At 36.7% G+C, this 19348-nt stretch overlaps 2 pseudogenes; both read right to left on the reverse strand.

Annotated features, from left to right (window-relative positions):
• Positions 1-8174: 8174 nt before the first annotated feature.
• On the reverse strand, positions 8175-8998 carry LOC139786661 (uncharacterized; annotated as a pseudogene).
• Positions 8999-15329: 6331 nt separating this feature from the next.
• Positions 15330-19284, reverse strand: LOC139786662 (receptor-mediated endocytosis protein 6 homolog; annotated as a pseudogene).
• Between the last annotated feature and the right edge of the window lie 64 nt (positions 19285-19348).

Here is a 19348-nt window from a genome sequence, read left to right on the forward strand (position 1 = left end):
GTTTGTCCCTGGCGTTGGGTAGCGCGACATCATCGCTCGTCGTCGTCGTCGATATCGCCATCCTATTGCTGCTTACCCGCTATCTTCTCACGTCGATTCGTCCGACGTGAATGAGCTCTCGATGAAGATGACGACGATACGAATGATTCCCTTACACGGAGCCTTCCGCTCGGTCACTCGCGATATCCGTTTCAACGATTCATCGCACCATCCGTCACCGTCCGTTCTCCGCGAATCGGCGGCCGATTACGATTAGAATACACGGATTTCGCACACACACTCTGGCACCTATGTGCCTATCCCGCCTATATGCTGCATATACTGCTATATGCGTGCACGTATTGTACATACATACGTTGCGCGTCGCGCATTGCGCAACCAGCTTACCCCTGGTTTCCATGCACGCGTTGCCATGCGCTTAGCGCGCGTTTGATGCGCGTCTCCACGCGTTTCACCAATCAAATTGGTTTCCATGCACGCGTTGCCTTGCGTTTCACCCCCCGTTCCGTTTCACGCATGATGCGCGCATTGTCTATAGTAATAAGGTGCGATTTCACGATGACGCTCGACGCTGGATTCGAGCGTCAAATCTGGTCACGTGATAAATTCAGAGGGACGCGAAATATAACCTAACCACTGGATTGGCTGAAATGAGCGTCGAGTGTCAAAGCTAAACACAGTTTAGCTTTTTGACGCTCGAATCCAGCGTCGAGCGTCATCGTGAAATCGCACCTATAGGGGGGATAATGTGCGTTTGACGCGTATCTGCACGCGTTCCACCAATTAAATGCATGCTTTTCTTGACGCGCGCGATAGCGCGTCATAGCGCGTTGAAATTAAAAATTTTTAAAGGTGCCATTACATGGAGCGCTTCTTCTTCTTATATTTGTATTGGCTCCTGCCTCTAATACGAGGTCAATATGGCCAGCATTTTCCACTATTTGTTTAACAAAGTCTGGGGGTCAATTGTGTATCTTGAAACGAGGTGAAAATTATAAAAGTGAACAGATTTTACTAGATTTCGACAAATAAAATCGTAGATACGCTAGTAAATTTCCTCACTTTTGTAATTTTCACCTCATTTCAAGATACACAATCGACCCCCTGGTACACGTTAGCGTGACAAAGTCTAAAAGGAAATCGCTGAGCCTGAGTGGGGATCAATGCATACAGTAACAGTCGCAATACTTAAAAAATTTTCTTGCCGGACAAAACACGTCCGAACTGGTCCGCGCACGTTGAGCGAATATTACATGGAGCGCGGAAACGCGGAAACGCGGAAGCGCGGAAGACAAAATTTACTAGATTTCCGTCGATCCGTTCCGTTCATTTGGTTGCCTTATATTACATGGAGCACAATTTGCGCGGAAAAGCGGAATAAAGAATTATAAAATAAGAATGTTTAGCGGTATTTATTGATTAAAATGCTTGTATTCAATAAATAAACTAAAAAGATAAGCATACTAATACAAATTGCAATGAATTAAGTCAACACACATTTAATAAAGAATATAAATGTCTAGTTATCACCATATTGTTCCGCTTTTCCGCGCAAATTGTGCTCCATGTAATATAAGGAACCAAATGAACGGAACAGATCGATGGAAATCTAGTAAATTTTGTCTTCCGCGCTTCCGCGTTTCCGCGTTTCCGCGCTCCATGTAATGGCACCCTTAGAAAAGATATTTCAGCGGAACGGAATCACACGTACATACATGCAATACATCTGTCACATTAACGAATTCCATTCATAACCTACAAAATTGTCACCAATTGCCACCAAAGCCAAAATTTAAATAGTTTTTAATAATATTCTTACGGATCTCTGTTGAGATTATGATATTTTGTCTTTTTACACTCGCACACAAGGACACAAGTAGGCTTCCGCAGTTTCCGCACGTATCAGTGCGGATAAAATAAAAACTTGCGGATAAAAGTCGGCGGAACGAACGTAAAAGAGGTCGAACCAATCACGAGCGTTCCGCCAATTCCACATTGCGCATACATTCCGTACCATGGGATCGCACCATAATGTCCCATGGAGCGGAAAATGCGGAAGCGTAGTCTGTGCGTGCCAATAATATACACTGTTCCGATAGATACAATGAAAGGATCTATGGGAAATAATCTTGTGATTGGCAAGCGTCAATTGCGCTTCCGCGAATTCCGCTTCATGGGACATTAGAAAAGATATTTCAGCGGAACGCAACTGGCGGAATATCTGCGATTGGACGGACTTCATTCCGCCAATTCCGCATTGCGCATACGTTCCGTACCATGGGATCGCACCATGACCCTTTCAGACGCGCGACGATCGCGTCGCGTTTTGTTGAACTCAGCTAATTTCAGTCGAATTTCGGCATTAATGACAGCTTGTCATATTTAATCATACATAATGTCAATAAACATTAATAATTCTTGCGAAAACGACGAATCAGTAAATGAATTAATTATAAACTCAGTTCGTCTTTGCAGTACGTGCTTTGTGGGATTTAAATAGCAATTAAATTTTATAAAGATAATGTATGTACATAAAAGGAAATTATGAGCTGAAATAGCCTATGAATTACATGTAACTGGTAGAAAAAAATAAAATATATAATTAAGATAAATAATTTAAATAATATTATAAAAATAAGGTAATACTGAAGAGACGGGCTTCCTCTCCGATTTCGATGAAATTAGGCTTATTCGACGCGTTTTTGCACAAAACGACCGAATCTGGCAGAAAAAAGTGTCGCTCTGCCACGCGAAGCGAGATATTAACAGTTAAAGTTGACGACTCTCAGGTTATGATTCCTGTCATACCGACGTGATGTAGCGACCATCGTTCGTTCGTTCGTCTTGGATTTATATTGGCTCCTGCCTCTAATACGAGGTCAATATGGCCAGCATTTGCCACTGTTTGTTTAACAAAGTCTGGTACACGTTAGCGTGACAAAGTCTAAACGGAATCAACCGAAAGTCTGAGTGGGGATCAATGCAGACAGTAACAGTCGCAATACTTAAAAAAATTTTCCTTCCGGACAAAACACGTCCGAACTGGTCCGCGCACGTTGAGCGAATTGATGTAGCGACCATGAATATGCCCCGCGGCCACATGCGCATGCTCTGTCAGCTCTGTGGCCGCACGCGCATGCAAAAGTGCGCGAATTTGAAACGTATGCATACTTATAATGCATAAATATAAATATGTACTTTTCATATACCAACTATTCTCTGCTTTAACAAATTATTTCTGCTACAGATATTAAGCGTCCAAGTTAACGAAACAGAAATAATTTATTAAAGCAGAGAATATATAGTTGCAGGTATATGAAAAGTACATATTTATATACCAACTATTCATAGAACATATAAATGTGTACGATGAATAAGTACATATAAATATGTACTTTTCATATACTAACTATTCTCTGCTTTAACAAATTATTTCTGTTTCGTTAACTTTGACGCTTAATATCTGTAGCAGAAATAATTTGTTAAAGCAGAGAATAGTTGGTATATGAAAAGTATATATTTATATTTATGCATTATAAGTATGCATACGTTTCAAATTCGCGCACTTTTGCATGCGCGTGCGCCCACGGAGCATGCGCATGTGGCCACAGAGCTGATAGAGCATGCGCATGTGGCCGCGGGGCATGTTCATGGTCGCTACATCACGTCGGTATGACAGGATTTCTAACCTGAGAGTCGTCAACTTTAACAGTTAATATGGCCCGTATTCATAGTCGGATCTTATTTCAAGACTGTCTTAAGGTAGTTCGATGATGAAGGCCGAAGTCAAAACAATGTTTATAATTTTTTTATTTTTATGATTATAAAAAAATAGAATAACGCATCGCAAAGCTTTGTAACGACGTAAAAGACCATTAGTAAATAATTTTTACGTTGTAGAATATTTGCCTGAATAGATTAAATAAAGTGTGTGTTAACGCGTCGCTTGACTAGTTTTCAACTTTAATTATTATTAAAAAAAAACTGTACGGTGGATCGTGTTCACCTTCAACTATAGGCTTCCTCACAGTGTCCTCTTTCCATCGATATATATTGTTCAGACATTTTTGGCAAAAAATTTTTTCGCAAAATCGTGTTATTCATAGGAAAATAACCTCTTTTCCTATTAGACCAATGTTAAAATCATTAAAATCACCTAATTTTAAAATTAAATATCTTGAGAACGGGACGGTGAATTATCTTTTTTCTAGGCTTAATCGATTCAGGGAGTTCCTTTTTCGATATAAAAAATAAAACCTATCACTTTTGGCAAAAGTTGTTCATCATCGAACTACCTTAAGTAATGTCTTAAGATGCTAATACGGCTCTGTGATTGGTTCATAATATCTTAAGATCATACTTAAGACGGTCTTAAATATAAGATCCGACTATGAATACCGGCCAATATCTCGTTTCGCGGGGCAGAGCGACACTTTTTTCTGCCAGATTCGGTTGTTTTGTGCAAAAACGCGTCGAATAAGCCTAATTTCATCGAAAATCGGAGAGGAAGCCCGTCTCCTTCAGTATTACAAAAATAATATAAAAAATAATATATATATAATATATACACAACAATTTATAACAAAAACTATAATTTTAAAGAGGATTTTGTAAAAACCCGATGGAAATCTCTTCGGGACAGATATTTCCGGAGAATAAAAAATTAATAACGAGAAGTGGACAAGCAGCTACACCCCAATCAGCAAAGAAATGTTTTTAAAAATATTTTTAAAAACATTTGGAAAACATTTTTGAAAACATTTTTAAAACTGTTAAAAATCATGGGTTAACACACCTTTTTTTTCATTAAAAAAATATTTATTTTAACATTTAAAAAACATTTTTTTAATGTTTAAAAACGTTTATTTTAACGTTTAAGAAAAATGTTTTTTTAATGTTTAAAAAATGTCTATTTTAATGTTTAAAAAGACATTTTTTTTATGTTTGAAAATGTTTATTTAACGTTTGAGAAAATGTTTTTTTTATGTTACAAAAACATCTATTTTAACGTGTTCTAAAATGTTTTTTAATCCAATATGGAGTCCCAAATGAGAATATCGGAAGGGCCCTGCTCGCTGGACCGGACTCCTCGCCTCAATCTTCCCTCTCGGACGCGAGCTGTCGCAGCTCTCCTTTTCCTGGCGGTGAGCTCTCCCTGGGAAGTCAAATCTCGCTCGGTTGGTCTCCAGAATACGTGCCGCTTAGCTCAATCACTTACGAAAAAAAGGAAAACGTACTCGTCTCGTCCGAAGAAACGCAGCAAGCGCGGCCATGACACCGAACGAGAGCGAGGAAGGAGGTGGGGGCGCTTTGAGAGTGGCGACTCACGCGTCGCGCCATCTGAATGAAACGATATAGCAAATAAATAATTAATGTAAAATAAATATTAAAATAATGTTAAATAAATGTTAAATAAATGTTTTTTTAAATCATTAGTGCAAATAAACAAGTAATGTAAAATGAATATTAAATTAATGTCGAATAAATGTTTAATAAACGTTTTTTTCAATTCATTATTGCAAATAAATAATTAATGTAAAATAAATATTACATTACTGTCGAATAAATGTTAAATAAACGATGTTTCAACTCATTATTGCAAATAAATAATTAATGTAAAATGAATATTAAATTAATGTCGATTAATCGTTACATAAATGTTTTTTTCAAATTATTACAGTAAATAAATAATTAATGTAAATAAATATTAAAATAATGTCGAATAAATGTTAAATAAATGTTTTTTAAATCATTATGCCAAATAAACAGTTAATGTAAAATAAATATTAAAATAATGTCGAATAGATGTTAAATAAATGTTTTTTCAATTCATTATTGCAAATAAATAATTAATGTAAAATAAATATTAACCCTCCCAAGGCCACATCTCTTTTCTTAATACGCCTCGACCACACTGGTTAGTCGACACCCAGATGGATTCAGTCTCATATCTCCAATTTAATTATGTACACGTAAAAAGTCATGAAACATCTTAAAAGGGTGTTGTTCAAATAAAATATGCAGAACCCGAAATATATATATGCTCGATGAATAAAAATGTTGTAATTTTTGGTTGCAATAAGAAATATACACCGATCGAGATCACACCCCGGGTGGTCACAATTTAACCTATAATAATTTTCAAATGTTTACCAAACATAACTGACATGGCTTAAAGCCTTTCTGTACGCATCTTCGAGAGAAGGACTCAAACATAGGGATCCTAAGTGGAGGGGCATTGATTTATTAAAGCCTATCTTAAAAATATCGGGCCTGAATTTTTGTTTGGGTGGCCGACACCCACTCGAAGAATTAAAATAATGTCGAATAAATATTAAATAAATATTTTTTTAAATCATTATTGCAAATAAATGAGTAATGTAAAATAAATATTAAATTAATGTCGAATAAATATTAAGTAAATGTTTTTTTCAAATCATTATTGCAAGTAAATAAGTAATGTAAAATAAATATTAAATTAATGTCGAATAAATATTAAATAAATGTTTTTTCAAATCATTATTGCAAATAAATGAGTAATGTAAAATAATTATTAAATTAATGTTGAATAAATATTAAATAAATGTTTTTTAAAATTATTATTGCAAATGAATAAGTAATGTAAAATAAATATTAAATTAATATCGAATAAATGTTTTTTTAAATCATTATTGCAAATAAATTATTAATGTAAAAGAAATATTAAATAAACGTTAAATAAACGTTTAATAAATATTTTTTCTAAATTATTACTTCAAATAAATAATCAATGTGAAATAAATATTTAATAAACATTAAATAAATATTATTTTTACAATGGATTGTATAAATGTATAATTAATAAAAAATAAATATTAAAAACACATTTAAAAAACATTGTCTGCTGATTTGTACAAATCTCAACTTGGCCCTTATGGGAGAGCATGGCATTTTTAAAACAAGTGTCGCAACCGCGGCCGTAAGCATATTATTTTTTATATTATAATTATCTTTAATAATGAAATCATTTGAGAAACAATAATTAATTGAGTATCTTTACTACATACATATAATATATAATTTGTAATTTAATTCATTTTTTTCTATTAGAACAATAACGAATATGTCACATGAAACCGAAAGCAATATAAGAAAGTCTGTCTCACCGATAAAAGAAACGAGTCATAATGAATCATTTGCATCACAAGAAAATTCGCAATTTATTAACCTTATTGATGTCCCAAATAATCGAAATCCAAGTCAAAGTAAAAATTTTTATAATATAATATTTTTATAACATAATAATCTGAACAATAAAAATAATTAAAACAAAACCAAAATTAAAACGTACATTTAATATTAATAATAACAATCACTTAACAGTTTAATAAAATTACAAGTCTCAATGGCTGCGTTCAGCCGATACTCCGCTAGCCTAGCAATCGTGAGCAGTCGCTCGTTTTCGCTCGTTTCCTCTCCTTTTAATCCATTGGGTCAAAGGAGAGGAAACGAGCGAAAACGAGCGACTGCTCACGATTGCTAGGCGAGCGGAGTATCGGCTGAACGCACCCTATATGTACAGCTGAAGAGCTATTAAAATCAAATATTGAAGGCCCATCTTCACAACCTTGTTCTTCAAATTCTCGTGAAAGAGATGTCACACCACGACAAAGTCCCCTTAAGCACCCTTCACTCTTTATAGAAAAATCTTCTACATCTACTTCATTTATTTAAAAAACAAAGGTTATTTATATAAAATATTATTTAAGAAATTATATATATATATAATATATATATATATATATATACATATATATATATATATATATATATATATAATTAAAATATTTTAATTCCAAATTTAGCTAATCATGAGTGTGATCCGGTGGAAGAAGTTATATTAGATTATATAAAAAATAAACCGACTTCAAGATCTTTATTAAATCGAGAACATTCTGCTGAAGAATATTTTTATTTATCAATTGCTCGCAATGTACAAAATTTTAGTTTATCATCGCGGTTATATATGAGGCAAAAAGTTTTAAGCGCATTTGAAGAAATTTTAGAAAATGAAGACATTAATTAAAGTTATTAATTTTACATTGTTTATATATTAATTAAGTTATATTAATATTAAAATGTTAAAATAAAATAGTTAAATGTTCAATGTTAAAATAAAATATTATTTACTCAGTTTATTGACTCAGTTTATTGTACACTTTATATTATTGTAAACATACCTTAATTATTTGCTTGTTGCAAATACCAGTTCTTTTGGTGTTCTGGTAATTTATCCCACTGCCAGTGGACACTGCCTTCCGCCATAAAATAATTTTTATAAATTTCCCGAACTTCTTTGGCCACTTGCGTTGAATTCCTGGCTACGTTTGGATTAAGGTTTCGTAGTCCGAGAAATTCATTTTCTTCACGCCATTGTCCAATTTGTAAATTTCCACTTCGATCTTCTCTGTCAACAAAACATGGTGGAAGATATCTTCTTTGTCCGGTGCAAGATGAAGCTCACTGTCCCGAAGCCAATTGTGCAAAACAATACAACATTGTACAATACTTTGTACAGTTTTAAGAGATGCAATTATTGGTTTTCTGAAAATACGAAATCTTGACGTCATTACTCCAAACGTATTTTCAATACACATTCGAGCTCTGCTTTCTCTATAATTAAAAATTATTTGATCTGGTGTTAAATTAACACCGGGATAAGGCCGCATTAAATTTTCCAATAATGGGAATGCTGCGTCTCCGACAAATACGAAAGGAACTCTAGTATTTGATACATGAAGAACAGTTGGTGGAGGCACAGGTAATTTTTGTTCAATTATATCTTTTCCAAAATCTGATGATTGAAAAATACCACCATCGCTCTCTTTTCCGGCTGATCCAATGCTTACATATGTAAATCTATATTGCGCATCACAGGCTGCGAGAAGTACTATACTAAATGTTCCTTTATAATTATAAAAAGTAGAGCCTGTATTCTTGAAACACTGTACAACTACATGTTTTCCGTCGATAGCTCCAACACAATTTGGGAAATTCCAAATATCCCCAAAGTCTTGAGCTATGCTAGCCCATTCCTCTTCTTTTAATACAGGTAATACTTCCGGATGTAGAATATCCCATATCACTTTTGTAGTTTCCACAATAATTTTTGACGTAGTAGCTCGTCCAATTCGATACTGATAATGTAAGCTGGCCATACTGTCTCCAGCAGCAATATATCGTAAGGTTAAAGATAATCGTAATCCAGGTGGTAAAGGTTCTCTAGTTATAATATAATATAATTTATAAATATAATTTAGAAATTCGGGGCTCTATTTTATGTAGTAGGGTATCAAATTGGTTTAGTGTCATTCTGTGGTAATTAATAAAAAAAAAGAAAGAGCTCAACATCATTGCATAGTTCGGCAACAAGATTACTGTAAGCTCCCTGCTCAAGTCTATTGGTTAAAATAGGTCGAACCCACCAACGTGGAGCTGATCTTCGATGTCGTATTCTTTGTTGTCGTTTTCTCCACAACCATAATAGAAGAAATATTTTAAATTCTTCATCATCCATCTATTATATAGAAATTAATTTCATACATATTATATAAAATAATCTCATTGTTAGAAAACAAATATTACGATATTATACATTTTTAGTAATATCTTTTAAATAATAAATTATATTTATTTTAACTTTACTGAGAAAGCGTAAAATATTTTTTTTTTTTTTTGAGAAAATTGTATACGTGATATTTTTTTACTAAAAGCTACTTAATAGATTATTTACTTTTTAATATTCTTCTTTTCTCTCTTCCTTTTACAATTGTTTATATTATTTTTTATTATTAAATATTACATATATATACGCATGTATTTTTATAATAAAATTGGGAGCTGTCACATTTATATAACGCGCGCATGGAAACACTATCAGCTCAAACGCGCGCGTCAAACGCGCGCTATAACGCATGGCAACGCGTGCATGGAAACCAGGGGTTAGAGTCCCTCTAATAAGAGTCGCGACATCTTGAGTTTCGACAAAATAAGAGAGAAAGAGAAAGCAATATGAATGTATGTTACTTGTATATCGCTTTCTCTTTCTCTCTTATATCTCTTTCTCTTTCTGTTTCATGTACTTTTGCCGAAAAATGGCGGACCAATCAAAAGTTACAGCCTGTTGTCGCGACTCTTATTAGAGGGACTCTAAACCAGCTGAATCACAGGCCCGTATTCAAGACGTTCAAGACTGTCTTGGTCTTAAGTAGTAATAGGCCGGTATTCATAAGGTTTGTTCGCGTCGCATGCCCCACCATGCTCCTAATCACTCCAACGCACTCCAAAAACTCATCTGCTCCAATCACCACTTTTTATCCGTGATCCAAGTGCTCTTGGTGTTTATTGGAGTATGCGACACGAACAAACCTAAAGTCAGATCTTAAGGTCAATCCAGACAAACTTGCATAGCGCATAAACATAAGCATAAGAGAATTGATTGGTCCATATGCATGTGCATAAGGAAATAGACCAATCCGTTTCTTTATGCATATGGTTATGCACCTATGCAAGTTTGTCTGGATAGACCTTTAAAGGCCATCGCACACAAAATTGCACAGCTTAGCATAAGCGTAACATAAGACCATCGCACACAAAATTGCATAGGCTGCATAAGCATAGCATAAGACCGCTGGACCAATGAGCATTTTATGTAAATTAATATGGCGACTTTATGCTGGATGCTCATTGGTTTAGCGGTCTTATGCTATGTTTATGCTAAGCTATGCATTTTGTGTGCGATGGCCTTTATGCTACGCTTATGCTAAGCTATGCATTTTGTGTGCGATGGCCTTAAGGGGATGCTGGAGCCGCAGGCGAACTCGATCAGCGTCGATAAAGAAGTGCTCACCGACTATATCTGTCCTTGTATAGACAAGGATATAGACAAGGATAGCACCTAACCTTGCATCTTCCACTGGTCTAAGTAATATCTTTCTTTTTAGGCTTCAAATCTTACTTCTAATTGCACGATATTATTCCTGACAGTTTTTTGTAGAGGGCTGCATCACTATTTTCTATAGAAATACTGCAGAATTTTTGTATAAAGCAAATATTGTCGTCAGGTGAAGACAATATTTATAAAAATAAATTTTTTTTTTAGTTTATCAGAAAAAATCATGTACAGCCCTCTACATTTTTGTGCGTACTTTAATCGTGTAAAAGGATTTTCCATTCTGTTCAGCCAATTCAAAGATATTGCTTAGACCGATTATGCCTTGTCGCTGTCACTCCAGGATCCCCTTAAGGGGATGCTGGAGCCGCAGGCGAACTCGATCAGCGTCGATAAAGAAGTGCTCACCGACTATATCTGTCCTTGTATAGGCAAGGATATAGACAAGGATAGCACCTAACCTTGCATCTTCCACTGGGCTAAGTAATATCTTTTTTTTTAGGCTTCAAATCTTACTTCTAATTTTTACTTCTAATGTACATGATTTTTTCTAATAAACTAAAAAAAAAATTTATTTTTATAAATATTGTTTTCACCTGACGACAATATTTGCTTTATACAAAAATTCTGCAGTTTTTCTATAGAAAATAGTGATGCAGCCCTTTACAAAAAACTGTCAGGAATAATATCGTGCAATTAGAAGTAAGATTTGAAGCCTAAAAAAAAAGATATTACTTAGACCAGTGGAAGATGCAAGGTTAGGTGCTATCCTTGTCTATATCCTTGTCTATACAAGGACAGATATAGTCGGTGAGCACTTCTTTATCGACGCTGATCGAGTTCGCCTGTGGCTCCAGCATCCCCTTAAGGGTCGACAGGAGTACGGGTGGAGACCTCTGTCTTTAACTGCACTTTAAGGGTCGACAGAAGTAAGAGTGGAGGATTTCGTTCTGATCTATGTTCTCTGATACGCCTAATTACGGGATACCCACTAGTCGGTACTACAAAGTTTAAGTTTGGATGGGTGGACTCTGCAGAATGTATGTGCGGACATGAAACTCAGGATATTAATCATATTTTTTGGTCGTGTGCTTTGTTTGATGAGGAAAGATCGGTATTGTTTGAAGGATTGTTAAAGGAACATTTATTTGCACCATTTTCGGTTGAATATTTGATAGGGAATTTAAATATAAAAGTAATTAGATTAATCATTACGTTTATTGATAGTTTAAACATGAAAATATAGTTATACTAGCAAACCTTAGAGTACTCATAGGGTAACTTGAGATAAAACTTCACTGGATTGTCGAACTACCGAGAGGGCGCCTCCGACCCAACTAGAGGCTCCTCTAGGGATTTAAGCACCGTGGTACTTTGACTCATGCGAGTCGGAAATCCATTGGGTCTCAAGAAGAAGAAGAAGAAAGTAAGAGTGGAGACCTCTGTCGGGTTGGCTTAGCTGCGACTCGCTGCGAGTCCGTATTTTATTTATTATATATTTTTAAGAGCCAAAATGGAAAATCCGGTTATGTACCAGGTTGCGGCTGATCTTACTGATTAAAACGAGCATAAGTTTAATGAGATTTGTTAATTAATTTGGCTAAAGTTTGGGAAAAACCATTTGTAGTTCACGGCTACAAGTGGTTTTTCCCAAACTTTAGCCAAATTAATTAACGAATCTCATTAAACTTATGCTCGTTTTAATCAGTAAGATCAGCCGCAACCCGGTACATAGCCTGATTTTCCAGTTTGGCTCTTAAAAATTTATAATAAATAAAATACGGAGTTAAAGTGCAGTTTAAAGTGCACTTAGTGCATAGAGTGCACCTGAGTGCACCTGAGTTCGGCCGTGACTCCTGTCGACCCTTAAAGCCTTGTGTACACGATACTAGAAATCGGTCCGAGTTTCGGTATAAGCCAATCAACTTGCAGCTCTTACAGAAAAGCAGCAGTTTCATTGGCTTAAACCGAAACTCGGACCGATTTCTGGCTTTAAGCCTTGTGTACACGATACTAGAAATCGGTCCGAGTTTCGGTTTAAGCCAATGAAACTGCTGCTTTTCTGTAAGAGCTGCAAGTTGATTGGCTTAAATCGAAACTCGGACCGATTTCTAGTATCGTGTACACAAGGCTTAAGGTAGGCGTCTCGCTACGTGCTAGTCATGTGACTGTTTGTAGGTTTTCACGTTCAGAAATATATTTCAGGCAATTTTTGCTAAGGGAAAAATAATTTTATGAATTATAGTGTAAAATTTCATACGTGACAAAGTATGTTACTTTTTCCAAATTCTGTGATTTTTCTCATTTGACTCCGTTTTGATCAGCTGATCATGCGAGTCGTCGAGAAAGGTTACAAGTGAGAAAAATACTTGGCAACGTCGCATTTTACGTCAATTACTGAGAAAGGGTTTCAAAACGTATGACAGGGGTGTCAATCACTACCCAATTCGGCTAAGAAAGACGAGCCCCATAACCTGCAACTACAGTGATTAGCCAGCGGCGTTGCCAAGTCTTCCCAACCTAACCTCGACCAAAAAATGTCTGCTCGATTACCGCATTTTCACTAAAGGCCTTCACACACGAATCGTCGGAAGACGTAAGACGTAAATCGTAAGGAAATCCACCAATCAGAGTCGACTATTCCCCTCTTCATCCCTCTTGAAGAGGGGAATAGTTGACTCTGATTGGTGGATTTCCTTACGATTTATGTCTTACGTCTTCCGTCGATTCGTGTGTCCAGGCCTTTAAATAAACTAAAAAATTAGCAGCGAAATCTCCGGTAAACTATATATTTTATGGTTGCATCGGATTCTTCGAAATCTAATGTATAAAAAGCAATGTTTTTTCTCACTTCATCTAATCGAAAAATGCGAAAATATGTGATTGAAACCGTGATAGAGCCTTCTTTTTCTGACCGTCTGTATGAAGTAATGCAAAATTTGTGATTTTCGAGATCGATTTTCTAGAGTAAATAGTCGGTAAGGAGCCACAGAAAAAATCGACTGCAAAGCTGATCATATAATTTGATATAAAATCCGAAATCGAATACTTTATCTAATACATGCCCTGACGAGACGACTACCTTAACTGCAATATTCGTAATATTTATTTTCGGAAAATTTATTTTGATCCTTTTTCCAAAATCCGGCTATGTAGCGGGTTGCGGCTGATCTTATGCTAAGACTCCATAGACGCGGCAACGCCGTGCGGCAGAGTGCGTTGACCAATCAACAAATTTTGATTTTGCCGGAGGTTAACGCAGGCGACTTGCGGCAGCCTTCTGATTGGTCGACGCACTCTGCCGCACGGCGTTTCCGCGTCTATGGCCTAGTTTACACCGATCTCTTTATACGCGTATCAAATAATTCGTATGTATTTGACCGGAAATGAATGTCCGGGAAAGAATCTACCATATGAAATCGTTTGTATTTCGTATGAAGACTTTTGAAGTGCAATTGAAAAGGTTTGTGAGTCATTCGTTTAATCGTAATTAATTAATTATTTTAATTTACACCATGCATTTAGCCGAAATTGATAAATTAATAAAAGTTTTTATACGGAATCGTTTGTATTTCGTATGAAGAGTTATGAAGTGTGATTAAAAAGGTTTGTGAGTCACCCAGATAATTTTAATTAAATATTTATAAACTCGGTAATTAGCCGAAATATAGATTTTTAGTTATTCATGTTAAAAGAAGAAGGCGCTAGTGTTTCCGAAGGTCCGTCTGCAATCAGAATTAATATAAACGTTTTAAAAATTATTTTATAGTGACATAAATAAATATACAGACTAATAAGCCTGTAATTATAAGCGATAGTTGCTAATTAAGTTTGTGACTCATATAATTCCATCTTGCAGAGGACCTCCGTAACGAGATCAAAGATGTACCAGCTGTGCAGGGTGAAGAGGTTATCTCAAACGCCCTGCCATCAAATGTCATTACCGCTGAGAAGTACTTCTTGCCATTTGAGTCAGCATGTCCGAGCAACCGGATTGTCCATTGCGTTCCACCTTGAATTTTTTTTACAGTCGTTTATTAGGATTGCTCTACTTTTAAATTGAGCGCTTTTAAATGTATTATTATTAAACTACCGATATCGATATATTATTAGTAATTTAATATTAAAGCTTGACAGAGTGACGTAAACTAATTCGCTCATAGTATTATAACAAAGTATTATGCGTTCAAATTCTCGAAAGCTAGCTTCTGTACTATATGCTCTCTTTTTATGTCGATCGATTCAGATAAAAATCTCCGAAGTCTTTCTTTCTCTCGCGATATTCCTAGAGTAAAACTGTACAAAAACTCTACGAAAGTGGCGATATTTTTCACGGATCTGGTTTGAGTCTCGGCTCTTGGGAAAGGTATACGTATGTAGAAAGAGTACGCCAACACAGTTTATCCTGCTAAATGGTTATCAATCTCTATAAGTTCTTTATTGTTTACACATAAATTATAGAATATCTAAACGTTTCTTTTTTTTCGATGTCCTGTGAAGTTGTACAATAGAGTTACAAATAAAGATAAAGCCACACTTTACGTATAATCTGATTCAGTCTTTGCTAATGTTACATAATAACGTGCGAAAGAACTAACAGTTAGACTATTTAAGAGGCTATTTAAGAATTTTAATTAAGATACTGAAAGCATAAAACTGTTCAGCTAGCTTTACACAAGATATTGGTCTTCTTCTTTATGAAATCGTCAAATTATGATTATGATACATTTCTACATTATCACCAGCATCGAATCTAATCTTATTTATCGTGATACTCTTGAGAAACTGTTAATCCATTGTCTTAACTCGATCGCGGCGCAGAACTGCGTCCACCAATATTGTTCCTCTCCCTCCAATCGATTCCCGTAAAAGCTGTCTACATATTGAACAGTCGATACAACGACGGCGGATTAGTCTGAAATTAAGCACACGTTAACAATCACTCTTCTTGCTAAAATCACAATTCTCTTTTCAATCGCACACTTTGATTATGACATAGACCAGCACGGGAGTCAGATCGTCGGCAGCAGGTATGCCTCTTTCCGACGCCATGGAGAGGAGATTCATGATGGTAGTCGCGCAACGAAATACACACTGCAACTTATCCCTAGGAGTCTTATACGCCGATATTACAGCCAATTCAGCCTGCGCCCATGACCAGGGCATTCGTAATGATAAACTTTTGAAATGTGTAGGTCCTTGTGATTTGGATGAGTTACGACCTTTGCCAACTTTTTGATGTGACCGTGAAAGAGCTGGTCCCTATATACATCTCCATCTTCATTTAGATAGAGCGCATTGTGGTATACCCGTGCCATGACGGTTCTTTCCACCACGACTCGCCAAATCTAACTGGTTGGCGCTCGCCGCTGAAAGTAAGAAGTAAGTTCAGACGTCTCTGAGCACTCCGCTAAGATCAATTGCGAGATAAATAATTATATTCATGTACATTGCCAGATCGGATCGTTGTCCATTTCCACGTGGACCTTCCCTAGAAAATTATCCACGAGATCCTGTTTCTCGTCAGCTAGCGTAAGCTTTTTAAACTCTTCGCAGAAACGCAGGAGGAAAGCCTTCTTTTTTTCCAAAAATACCCTCACACAAACGGATACAAGATGATTATTGATAGCATCCCGATCGCACTTAACTCGCACGCATAATCTGAAAAATATTATTATTAAACGGTTAACATCTTACATTTAAACATCTTACATTTACTTATACATTACATACAAAGATGATATTTATATATAAACAGTACCTATCTAAGTGAGCTAATGTCGACAGCAATCCCTGACGACATCTGATTAAATATGCGATATAAGGAGATCGCTTTTGATAATCCTCTCGAAGTGATTTGAAGAGCTTTCTACATCCATCGTCATTAAATAGACGCACGCAACGTAAAGTTTCATGAAGATGAGCTAGTAATGCCCTATCCTGCAGGTTTATAGCTTCTGTCAATTGTAGTTGTAAAAACGCAACCAGTTCGTTTTCTTTCTGCGACTAACAATGTCTCTGTAACAAAATGTTATATGCGAATATTTGAACATTAAGTAATTAAGTAATCCATAAAAAAATCACACTTTGTTTTGTACGCCATGATTGAAAAATAATACAATAAATACCTCTGAAGTATTCCATGGAATGTGTTGAAGGTCAGCAGTGCTAAGTACTAAGTACCATACGTAATTTTCTTTTAGCATCCGCAAAAGCATAATAGAGTTCTACATTATTCGAATCGATTGAAAGTCTTTCGTCTTCCACCTCTTTTGTACGGGACTGATTGCTTTCGACCGAAGCTGTATCGCTTAGCTGCGCTTGGCTTTCTTCTGTATTTCGCTAATATATCATCGGTAGTATCTGAAATTAATCAAAAGAACAATTTATTACTGTCTAAAACTTGCAGGAAAACTTTTCCTTTTTTTTAGCATTACTTCCGATTTATCTTCGATTCTACAAAACTATTAAAACAGAAACCGTTTATATTGTAACAAAATAATATATGATAATTGGTAATAGTTATTTATTAATATCTTACCGCCCGCGACATTACCGGATGATGTTACATCTTCCGACATAATCCTGCGTAATCTGTGCCTGCACACATCGACGCCGTCGCCACCAGCTTCTCGATCGAAACATCTGTCGTCCGTCACGCGGATTGCTTTACCTCTACGATTTTTCAATGACAATTTTAATTTACCAAAGAAACCGCGTTTGTTTTTTTAATCGTTGTCCAACAATTCCTTATCGCCACGCTCGGCGGTCATGTCAAAGCTTATGCTCTTTGGAATAGCTCCCGTTGATGCATTTGGAAAAATTGGGAATCGAACCATCTACCGCGTCACACGTGCCATTAACCGTTGGTGTTGGTAAATCTGACGTTGAAATGTTACTCTTCACACGAGGTTCTGATCCGGAACTGCTGCTGGATGTTACGCTAGCCGTGCTTAATCGGCCTAGGGTATTCCCGACTGACGCCATGCAGCTGTCCAACTCCTGATTCATAAAATTCACATTAGATGTATAACGTTCTTCGGTGGGAAAGACAACAGATTGACAGAAGGATTAAGTGAAGAAATGCAAACCTCTGTTTTCACGTCACCGATTTGGGACTTCTCTGACAAAACAGGCGCAGAAATATGATTAGCTGATAGCAACGCCGGTGCGACTGCAGCCGCAGCGATGTAATTGTGCGCAGGTGCTTGACGTTCAACTTGCTTACCATTGTCAATTTGAAGTTTATCTATCAAGTGGACCAGCCTATCTATCTATCTTGAAACGGGCGAGCAGCGCCAGAAACAGTGCTAACGACAGCTCGAACACTTCCGGCACCAAAGACACGCCATTCTTCGACAGTGCGACACACAAGTACTTTAATGGCGATAACAAACATCTCGTTAGAGCGCAATATTGGACCGGCATTCTGCAAGATTCCCAGAAGTAACTGAAGCGACAAGATCTTGGAACGGAGCTTGTGCGATCGGGATCGAGAGTGCCGTCCGGCAGCGGTTTCATAGAGAGCTTGCAGAGAGCACGAAACACCAGGACTGCATCCTTTTGCAGCACATGGGTGAATTTCGCAGTTACCATTCTCAGTGGCCGCCTTGTCATCGTTGTCCTCCGGACTGCCGTTCTCCAAACTGACTTCCTCTTCCAATGGCACCACAGATTTTACTACATCATCAAGAATACTCTTGACAATTGTTTGAGAATCAATGTTATCATTACTAGGAGCATTCTCTAGACTTAGTTCAGCTTCAGTTTCACCGTTTGCTATGACAGAACCCTCCTGCTGATGTTCCCCATCAAGCCTCACGTTCTCTTCCTCCGCCTGAGTCTCCATTCGCGCGAAGATCACGTTGATCATCTGCGTGAGAGTAGCACAGGCTGTTGTTTGATTCACCAGGTTGCGCGACGACAAGTAAACGTTGTAAACAGTACGAATTGTTAACAATACCGTACCCTCGTATACCTCCACATGCTGGCTTGTCATTACAGTCAGCAAAGCTTTAATAATCTGCAGCTGCACACTCTCACCGGTCTGTGGACCGGTGAAGCAACCGCAAATTGTCTCGACAATGCGCACAATCAGCAGCTTGTTAGGCTCCGTTGAATCAGGCACATTGCCAGTGAGATGGCTATATGCGATTAACTTCTGCAGGCAGTCCAGTGCTGTGTCCGTAGTTAGTCACCACAATCCGTAGTGACTAGCTCTGACATGCTGATTCAAATGGCAAGAAGTGCCAAGAAGTACTTCTCAGCGGTAAGCGGTAATGACATTTGAGTCGCTCAATTGGGCTGTGGCAGGGCGTTTGAGATAACCTCTTCACCCTGCACAGCTGGTACATCTTTGATCTCGTTAAAGCCCGGTGTCCACGATGCAAGAACTGTGTCCAAGTTTCGGTTTAAGCC

Source organism: Temnothorax nylanderi, unplaced genomic scaffold (genome assembly GCF_030848795.1).
Source record: "Temnothorax nylanderi isolate EJ_2023f unplaced genomic scaffold, tnyl_v1.0 TNYL_tig1103_pilon, whole genome shotgun sequence".
Lineage (NCBI taxonomy): Eukaryota > Metazoa > Arthropoda > Insecta > Hymenoptera > Formicidae > Temnothorax > Temnothorax nylanderi.